General features: G+C 43.2%; 1 long non-coding RNA gene across 1 annotated transcript; it reads left to right on the top strand.

The window, feature by feature from the left end:
• Positions 1–4,537: 4,537 nt before the first annotated feature.
• Positions 4,538–5,796, top strand: LOC127684626 (uncharacterized). The gene is made up of 3 exons (XR_007977759.1): positions 4,538–4,558; positions 5,195–5,342; positions 5,619–5,796. It is a non-coding gene; the product is annotated as an uncharacterized LOC127684626 (long non-coding RNA).
• The last annotated feature ends 3,666 nt before the right edge of the window (positions 5,797–9,462 follow it).

A 9,462-nucleotide genomic window follows, 5' to 3' on the forward strand; every position in this document is an offset into this window, starting at 1 on the left:
TGTGTAAGGATGACCAAAATACCTGAGCCTACTTCTTTGTCCAAGCCCAGAATCTTGCCTGAAGCTTGCTTCTCTTGTTCCACCCTAAGTTAAAAATTCCTGCCATAACCTACCTCCCTATTATGCCCAAATGTCATATTCCTGCTTGAAGCCCTCTTCCTTGACCAATGACAGGCTCCTGCCAGGCAGCACGGTACCCCAATAAGGCTCTCCATATGTTTCCCTTGCTTCAGTGGACAGCAAGTTTTTGCTTACATTCCACTTAGAAAAAGGAATAAAATAGTGATAAGTGCCAGATGGAGGGAGCAACCTGGGAAGTGGGTGGGAGGGGATAAGGAGGGGAATTGGGTGTTCAGGACCAGGTGTCGCACAGACAGGAGGGATGTCCAGATGGCCATGAGAATAGATGGAAGTCTGCATGTGACGGGAGCAAGTGTAGGGGAAGAGCCTGCGACCTGAGATAAGGGAGACCCTAAGAATAGATGGGGGCGGCTACAGCATCAGTGATATAAATCCTGTAGAGGCCACTTCCTGTAGCACAGCAGGAGTACCAGTGGAGCCAGGGGGACACCAATCCATTCCCCCCAAAAAATTTAACCCAAAATTGACCCAGTGTATAAGAAATGCAGGCATGGGGAATGAAGCAGAGACTGAGTGAATATCCAACCAATAACTGGCCTAACAGGTGTCTCATCCCATGGGCAAGCATCAATCCCTGGCTCTATTAATGATAGTCCATTATGCTTACAGACAAGGGTCTAGCATGACTGTCCACCCAGCAGATGACTCAGAGAGATTCAGACACCCACACCCAAACTCTGCATGGAGCTTGTGGACTCTTATGAAAAAAAAGGAAGAAGGACTGGGGCCCCTAAGGGAATGAGAACTCCAAAGGAAAACTGAGTGAATCAACTGACCTGTACCCTCTGGGTCTCTCAGAGAGGAAAGAACACACAGGGGTAGATCTAGGCCTTTCCACAAGTATGTAACAGATATGCAGCTTGGTCCTCTTGTGGGTCCCAAACAACTAGAGTGGGAGCTATCCCCAAGAGCTGCTTCCTGTATGTGGGATATGTTCTAGTTGTGTTGCGCTCCCTGGCCTCAGTAGGAGAGGATGTACATAGCTTCCTAGAGTCTTGATGTACAAGGGTAGGGGGATAATGAGAGGTGCCCCCCCATCCCACTGACTCAGAGAAGGGGAGGGAGATAGGAAAGGGTGTTGCGAGGGAGTGGCTAGGGGGGGACCAGTGAGAAGTACATAAAATGAGTAAGTAAAATGAAACATTAAATAAAAATTAAAAAAAAAACATTTTTGCTTGTTGGTGAAATTTCCTTAGAATATGCAGTGACCTTTGAATTTGTTTATTTGATATTTTATATATCAGGACCATATTGATCATATTATTATGCCTCTGTAATACATCATAAGGTATGGAATGATATTTCCCCCAACATTTTTCTTATTGTTTCTGGTTATATTGGTATTTTCGGGTCTTTTTTAGTTCCATATAAATGTTAGGTTCATTTAATGATCTTTCTAAGGAGAATAAGATGAGGATTTTGATTGATGTTGAATCAAATGTATAAAAAGTTCTCATATAATATTCATTCATTTGGTATAATAATCATTTTGCCAATCTAGTTGTATTACAATGTCTTTATCTCTTTCTTCAGAGTTTAAAGCTTCCATTGTAGATTACCTTCATTTCTTTGTTGTTTATTCGCATGTATTTTATTTTCTGTGGGTCTGTAGTGACATGGTGTATGCCCATGATCTCTCATTTTTTATGTTTCGTATATATATATATATATATATATATATATATATATATATATATATATATATATATATATTGATTTATGCATATTGACCTCTATGCTGCCACATTGCTGAATTTGTCATTTCTAGAAGTTTTCTTTACAAATTCTTGGGAACTCTAATGTCTAGCAGCATGTCCACTGTAAATGGGGAAAGGTGGATACCCTCTTTCCTGATTGTATGCCTTTAAATTCCTTCTCTTGCTTATTGCCTCAGCTGTACTTTGAAAACAGTAAAGATAGCAAGTGCTATTGATAATGTTTGGGAGTACTGGACATCCCTGTCCCATTACTGAATTCAGAGGGATTGATTCAATCTTTTCTCTATTTCAGACGATGTTGGCTGTGATTTTTGATATATATCTTTTTACTTAGCTGAAGTATGGTTCCTTTGGCTCTCCATTCTACTAAGATGTTTATCATGAGTGCATAATGGATTTATCAAAACTTTATTCTGCTTCTGCTTACATGATATGATTTGAATAATTAAGTGCACTAATGTGGCATATTACATTAGAGACTTGCTTATATTTAACCATCCTCACATTCAGGTTGTTCAAGGCAGCATGGTGGCAAGTCAGCACTACCTTTGTGCTATATGTCTAGATTTTGTTTGCAAGTACTTTATGGAGAATTTTTTTATTATTGTTTGTTTGTTTGTGTCTTCCTTTTTTCTTTTCTTTCCTTTCCTTCTTTCATCCTACTTTCCTTCCTTTATTTTATTTTTTCATCTCTCCTCCTCTTCCTACTCCCCCTCAACTTCCTCCTCCTCTCCCTTGTTTTTCTGGAATGTTTATCTCACGTGTGGTTAGTTAGGTTTTTGGCCTCTTTGTTTAATTATCATGATATGATTATGCATCTTTTCTTAATTTCAAGATTAATGGAGTACATGTTTTTAAAGGATTTTCTAAAACAAAAATATAAAATTTTTGGTTTCTACCATAACATTTTTCTGTTCATTTTTGATTCTGTTGATTTTGGCCTTATCTTATACAATAATTGGGCCAAGGCTCAGGCATTCTTGTATATCTTCTGAAAGAACCAGCTCTGAAGTTTGTTGATCCTTTGTAATGTATGCTTTGTTTTTCATTGATTTTTGCTCTTATTGTCATAATTTCATACAACTAGGCTTGAATTGTTTCAAATTATTGGTTCATCATTAAACTAAAAAATTGTTTTTTTGTAATTTTTTTTTAAATATTAGCATTTACAGGTATCTATTGCCCTCCTAGAACTACTTTCAGAGTGTCTCACTGGGTATTTTATGGTGGAATTTTATTTTGTCACATTTAACAACATTTATCTGATTCCTTCATTGAACCTATAATTAGTCAGTTTTTTTCCAGGAGTTTGTACATTTCAGATTGATTTACTGTCAATTTTAAGCTTTATTACACTGTGTTAAGATTGTAGATCCTGAGTAGTGTGCAGTTGTTATCATTCCCTGTCCCCATTCTGTGAGGTTACAACTTGAGATACAGCTGAGAAGCTGCCAAGGTCTCAGCACCTCCTTTTCTGCCTCAGCCTGTGACCACTGTGAGGTACCTCAGCAGGAACCACCATGGCAGTGGCATTTACTCCAGACTCTGCCTGCCATCAACACGAGGTGCCATCTCAGGGGCTGCCATGGGGGCAGAATGTCCTTTCCACCCTTCCTGAAGAGCTCCATGTGCCCTAGAACCTAAGCCAAAGCAACCTGTGGTCTGAAAGTCTTCCCAGCCTAACTAATGGACCATATGTAGAAAAAAACATGCTGAAAGAAATATATAAACAAACAAAAATACCCCCAATAACAAAGCTGAGTAATCACCAAGCTAAAAACCCACCAGTTCCTGAGCAGAAAAACTTCCAATTTCTGAAATCCAGAAGACTGGGACATGAAATTCCAGCAATCTTAACCTTGGAAATATCCACCCTTAGAAATCTGTGCCTACTAAGAAATCCAATATAAGCCTTGACTGCTTATACAGAACAGAGAACCCCCTATCCTGAATGTTTACTTGCCCACAAATCTATGTGAACTTTGCTGTACTTTTACACAACTGGGTGAAAATACACAAATTCATGTACATAAAAACATAAACTCATTCAAACTCAGAGAAATGGGGGAGGAAAGAGAGGGAGAAGAAATGGGAGAGGAGCAGGTGAGGGAGAGTTAAGGAGGGAGGGAGGGAAAGGGGTCAGTGGAGGGAGAGAGGGAGAGAGGGACAGAGAGAGGCAGAGATAGAGATAGAGATAGATAGATAGATAGATAGATAGATAGAGATAGAGATAGATAGAGAGAGAGAGAGAGAGAGAGAGAGATGTATCTACCCCATCTAAAATATTCTTTTTGACATGAGACAAAATCCCCAGTGGGGGAGCCCCAACAAGCCCCTCATAGCATGAGTCTAAATAAAACCCTCCCTTAAGGTGTCTCTTGTCAAGTGCTTGCTCTCAGTGAAATGAACAGTAACAGACAGAGCCCCTTGGTACTAAGGAATGAGGAAAATCACTGTGGGTTGTGCCAGTTCTGAATGGTCACTAATGCTCTGATTGGTAACTAATGCTCTGATGTCACAGACAGCCATTGTGAGGAATGTCCAAGAGCTGACCATATAATGCACTGTCTGGGCTGTTTTGTGTCCTTCTGTGCAGTGAGCTGTTTGGTGGTGAACTGCGGGACTTGGTGGTTGACTCAGATTTGGACTTCGGTGATTGTTTGGATTTTGACATTGAACATCAGCTACACTTCCACAGAGTGAGTTCTTTCCTGCTGTTTACTTTCCATGAACTCAGAGGTCTGGATTTCTGTTTATGTGACGTTGTTCATTTGGGGGCTTTGTTTACAGCTTTGCCTTCCTGTTTGTTTGTTTGTTTGTTTGATTATTTTCATTTTCCTTTCTGGATTAACATCCATGTATTTTTCTTCCTTCCTTTCCCCTTCCCTTCTTCCTTTATCTTCCCTTCTTTAGTTTGCTGTGTTTTCTTGGTCTTTGGGGATTGGGGTTGTTTGTATGGTCTTGGCCAATTTGGAACTTTCTGTGTAGACCAGGGTAGCCTCAAACTCAAAGATTTGCCTTCCTCTGGAATCCTGTGATGAAATGTGGGAAGAAACATGAATGGTTTCTTGGCCACCATCCATATTTCTTTACCTGACTTCTCTTTTGACTTTGTCACTTTCTGTTACTCTCTATCTCAGCCTGCCTCTCATCCTCCAGTCCCCTCATAGTTTCCGTTTCCTTTAATCCAGCTGAAAACAACCAGTGTGCTGCATATAAGGAAAAACTTGTGGTATTTGTCTCTGTTGGGCTACGGTATTCTGTATAACAACATGGCCTTTAAGTACATTCATTTCTTGAAAAAAAACCTGACAAATTTTCATTCTTATTCATAGGTGCTGTGTGTCTGTTGCCCCCATCCCGTGTAGATACTGTGTTTGTCTAGTGGGGCAAGTTGCATCCCACACATTACTGGGTAAAGCTATCTTGATGTTCAAGTGTGGCCCTTAGCTCAGGGCTTTCACTTCATAATGGATGCCTCAGGTAAGCTTGTCAATGTTCTGTCCTTTGAAATGGAGATCCTTGTTCTCCTGGCTAAAATGTTGTCCTCCATCACCCTTGCTCTCCTTCTGCTCTGAGCCTTCTTCCTTCTTTCCATCCTCTGGGTTTGTCTTTGCTTTGTTCTGGTTTCCCTCTGTCCTTGAGGCAGAGCAAGACTTGTCTGTGGAGGTGTCTGTGACTTTTAATCTCAGAATCTCTTTTGTGACTTTCTCAAAAGGAATGCTAATTTGTTTTCCCTGCCATTTTTACTTGCTGTAGCTCCTGGTGACTCTGACCAAGAGAAGGGAAGTGTGATGATGTCGAGGGAGCTGGAGTCCAGTTGCCATGAAGGGAACACCCTGGCACATCATTACTATATCCTGGGTACCCTAGATCAAGGGTCCTTTGCCCAAGTCAAAGTGGCTGTCCACCTTATGACCCAGACCATGGTAGCCATCAAGATATTGAAAAGGGGCCCAAGTATAGACTTTCTAGTAAAGTCCGAGATTGATATTATGAAACGCTTACATCACAGTAACATAATACAGCTTTTCCAGGTTATAGAAAGAAGGTATAAAACCTATCTGGTGATGGAATACGCATCCCGGGGATCTCTGAGGAAACGCATCAGCAAGTGTGGGCGTCTGGATGAGGAAGAGGCACGCAGCATATTTAGGGAACTGTCTTTGGCCGTCCACTATATCCACAGTCAGAATATTGCCCACCGAGACATCAAGGCTGAGAACATCCTATTGGATAGGGAGGGGCATGTGAAACTCATTGACTTTGGCTTAAGCAAAAGACTGGCTGCTGGGGAAAAGTGTAAAGGCTTTTGTGGCACAGTACAATATTGTGCTCCTGAAGTCTTGGATAAAAAGGAGTATAATGTCCTTGCAACCGACATATGGAGCATGGGAATCGTATTATATTATTTAGTCGTGGGCCACCTTCCCTTCACAGAGACAGTGCTCTCTGAGTTAAAGTATGAAATCCTATACAGGAGCTGCTGGATTCCATATCATCTGTCACCAGAGATTCAAGACCTATTAAAGGGATTAATGACAAAAGACCCCACAATGAGGCCATCCATAAATGAAATATTGACACACCCATGGCTGTGCCATGATCAAGACAAATTGAGATCCTCAGAGGAAATTCCCAGAGACCCAGACCCGAACATTGCATTTGCAATGTTTCAGATGGGGTGCAAGATTAAAGAACTCAGAGATGCTTTAAGGGAACAGAAGTATAGTCCAGCCATGGCGACATACTTGATTATAAAACAGCAGTCTACCTGGCAGCCCCAGTTTTATCATGATGGAGGCCATGGTGGTTTACTGGACCCTACAAAAGCTGCCAACATTAATGTGACGTTGAGAAGGGTAAACAGTGCCCATAGCCTTTCCATCGTCCCTTCACACAGACGCTCTAAGCTGCTTGGAGATGGGAGGAAAGGCTGTAAGAGGAGGCATAGTGTGCCTCCCAGCCTTTCTTGCCATGACTGTAGCTTCAGGGACAACACCTCCCCACTGCGATGGCTTATGCCTCACATTGGAAAGGGAAGATTCAGAGAGAAGGAGGGCATCAGCAATTCCACCACTTCATCAGGGAAAAGGAAGTTAATGACGACGACGACGATGACAACAACAACAACAACAATAAAAATAACAACCACGTCGTCAGGAACGACATACTCACTGTTCACATCCTCACAATCCTCAGCTTTTGACAACACGCAAGATGTGGCCAGTGAGAGTGCTGAGTCTACAGACAAAAGTAGCAGCTCATCATCTTGGGGGTCCACAACCAGGAGCCCCTTCCCCAGTGCAAAATTCCAGGAAGAGAACATAGGCACAAGTAGCAGCACATGGTCTTGGGGTTCCACAACCAGGAGACCCTTCCCCAGTGCGAAATTCCAGGAAGAGAACATAGGCACTGAAACCCTCCAAGAGAGTAGCTCATCCTCCAGCAAAACAGACCATCAGGAGCAGCTCCGAAGGAGGTCCCAGCCTGTGCCCAGAATGCCACTGAGAATGCGGGTCTGGAGGGGCCTGAAGAAGAGGGTTTCCAATGCCTTTAGGAGCTTGTGTTGCTGCCTCCCCGTGGGAAATAGTGAAATAGTGCCAGTCGATGAAAAGTGCTTCAGAGACACAGGCTGATACAAGTAGGTGGGGTGTGATTGGAAAGGATACACTCTCTAGTTCCTCCTTCCCTTAACATATACCAGCATGCACGTTGAGGGCGGTGGTGACATTGGATCTATCAGGCTGGGGAAAAAAATTCCATCCTGTCCTTCCTCCTATGAGGAGTCCTCCAAAACTTGACCTACATGTAGATAGCAGAGGATAGTGGCCCAATGTTAGGCAAGGATGTTTGAAGTTTGGAGAAGTTTGGAGGGATCAGTGGAGCACTTGGGCAGCATCAACCTGAGGTCCCATGTCTGCACAGGGCCAGCACAGCCAAGCATAAGTCCTGCAGATTTCTAAGATTTCTGCTGTCTGTTTCCAGTGCTGTCGGAGGCCCTGTCGTCCCTGGAGGATGATACCAGAGTGAAGAGGAGCTTGCTGAGGATGCAGACAGGAGCAGGGAGGAGAGAGCCAGGTAGGAATTTCAGGTGACTAGTGGGAAGCTCTAGCTTATTCTAGAGGCAAAATGTTGCTTTTCCCTGAAGTCTGAAGGAAAACGGTCTGTGCAGTGTTCCTTCTTCCCATCCGATGTAAGGAAGCTCTACACTGGGCATCAGTCACACAATACCTGTGGCCATTTGCATTGATTTTCACAGGACTTAGGAGCCTTGGAACAACCATCCATGGATTGTTCCTGATTACCAAGGAACGTGAGAAGAAACACCTGATTTTAGAGGACAATCAAACACAGTGAGGTTGTCAGCTCAGTGGCCTGTCTCCAGGTGTACTTGTGAGCTGAGGAGACAGTGGTCGTGGAGGCAGAGGAAGGAACCCAGAGGAACTGACCTGTTCCATGTGTCCAAGAGATATATGCGACCAGGTTAGAGGCAGCAATAGACTTGAGAAACCGCGAATCCAGAAGTGAGTACAGAGGGGGCAGAGATGACTCAGCCCCACAGCTCTGCATCAGGCCTCCATAGCATCCTGGATCCTGCAGAGTTACAGTGAGGGAGATCCTGAGGCCCTTATAAAGCTACCAGTTGTAGTTTCTGATTGTGCACATTACACTCAAACTTAAGTCATTTGATGGATATTCTTTACATTTGGTTTGAAACATATACACACATACACGTGCGCGCACACACACACACACACACACACACACCCATGCACAGTGGATAATAATGAAGTTTTATTGAAGTGGAAAGAATCTACAGCAAAGAAGGTAATTTCATATTTTGAGTGAGTCCTCCTGGAAACATTCCTCCAGTGTTGTCTTCATTCCCTTCTGACCCATTACCTCCCCATTCTACTGCTTTCTAGGAGGTCTGGGAAGCCAGGATGGACCTTGTACACCACTTTGTCAAAGTATACAAAGCCATGTGCAAGGTGAGGCTTACCTATGGACTGCAATTTGAGGAGATCCGAGGGAAGGTCTGAAGTTCTTGCCACTAGAGACCAGAGAAGTTGCTGGTAAGATGTATTGAAGGGGGCAGGGAAATGTTGATGGTAAAACAGATGAGATATGACAGTATGTGATATTCTCTGAGTGGACAATTGTTACTTGTCCCATTCCCACCAAGTAGAGATACCCAGGGATCCTCAAATGTGTTCAAAAGGAACTGGACTCCTCTGCTTCTTCACATCACTTTCTATTGCAAACTATTGGGTGTATATGAATCATATTTAGCATAGAGTTGTCTCCTGACATGATCATGTCCTTGCTGCTTCCGCCATCCCTGCTGTTGCTGCTGCTTCCCCTGCGGCTGCAACTGCTGCTTCATTCTTCTGTCCATTTCAGGGTGGGAAGGGTCATGAGCTTCTGGAGTCAATTAGTGAGGATTCCAAAGCATCATGCTCGGGAAACTGCAGAAAACACGAGTAACATCACTCAACACAGAACACGGCTTGCAGACAGCCTCATGTACAGGGGACTGGGAAAGGGCCACCTATTTGAGTCCAGCAAACCTGGATGCAATAGGCACTCAGGTGATGCT

The sequence above is a fragment of the Apodemus sylvaticus genome, chromosome 5 (genome assembly GCF_947179515.1).
Source record: "Apodemus sylvaticus chromosome 5, mApoSyl1.1, whole genome shotgun sequence".
Classification (NCBI taxonomy): Eukaryota; Metazoa; Chordata; class Mammalia; order Rodentia; family Muridae; genus Apodemus; species Apodemus sylvaticus.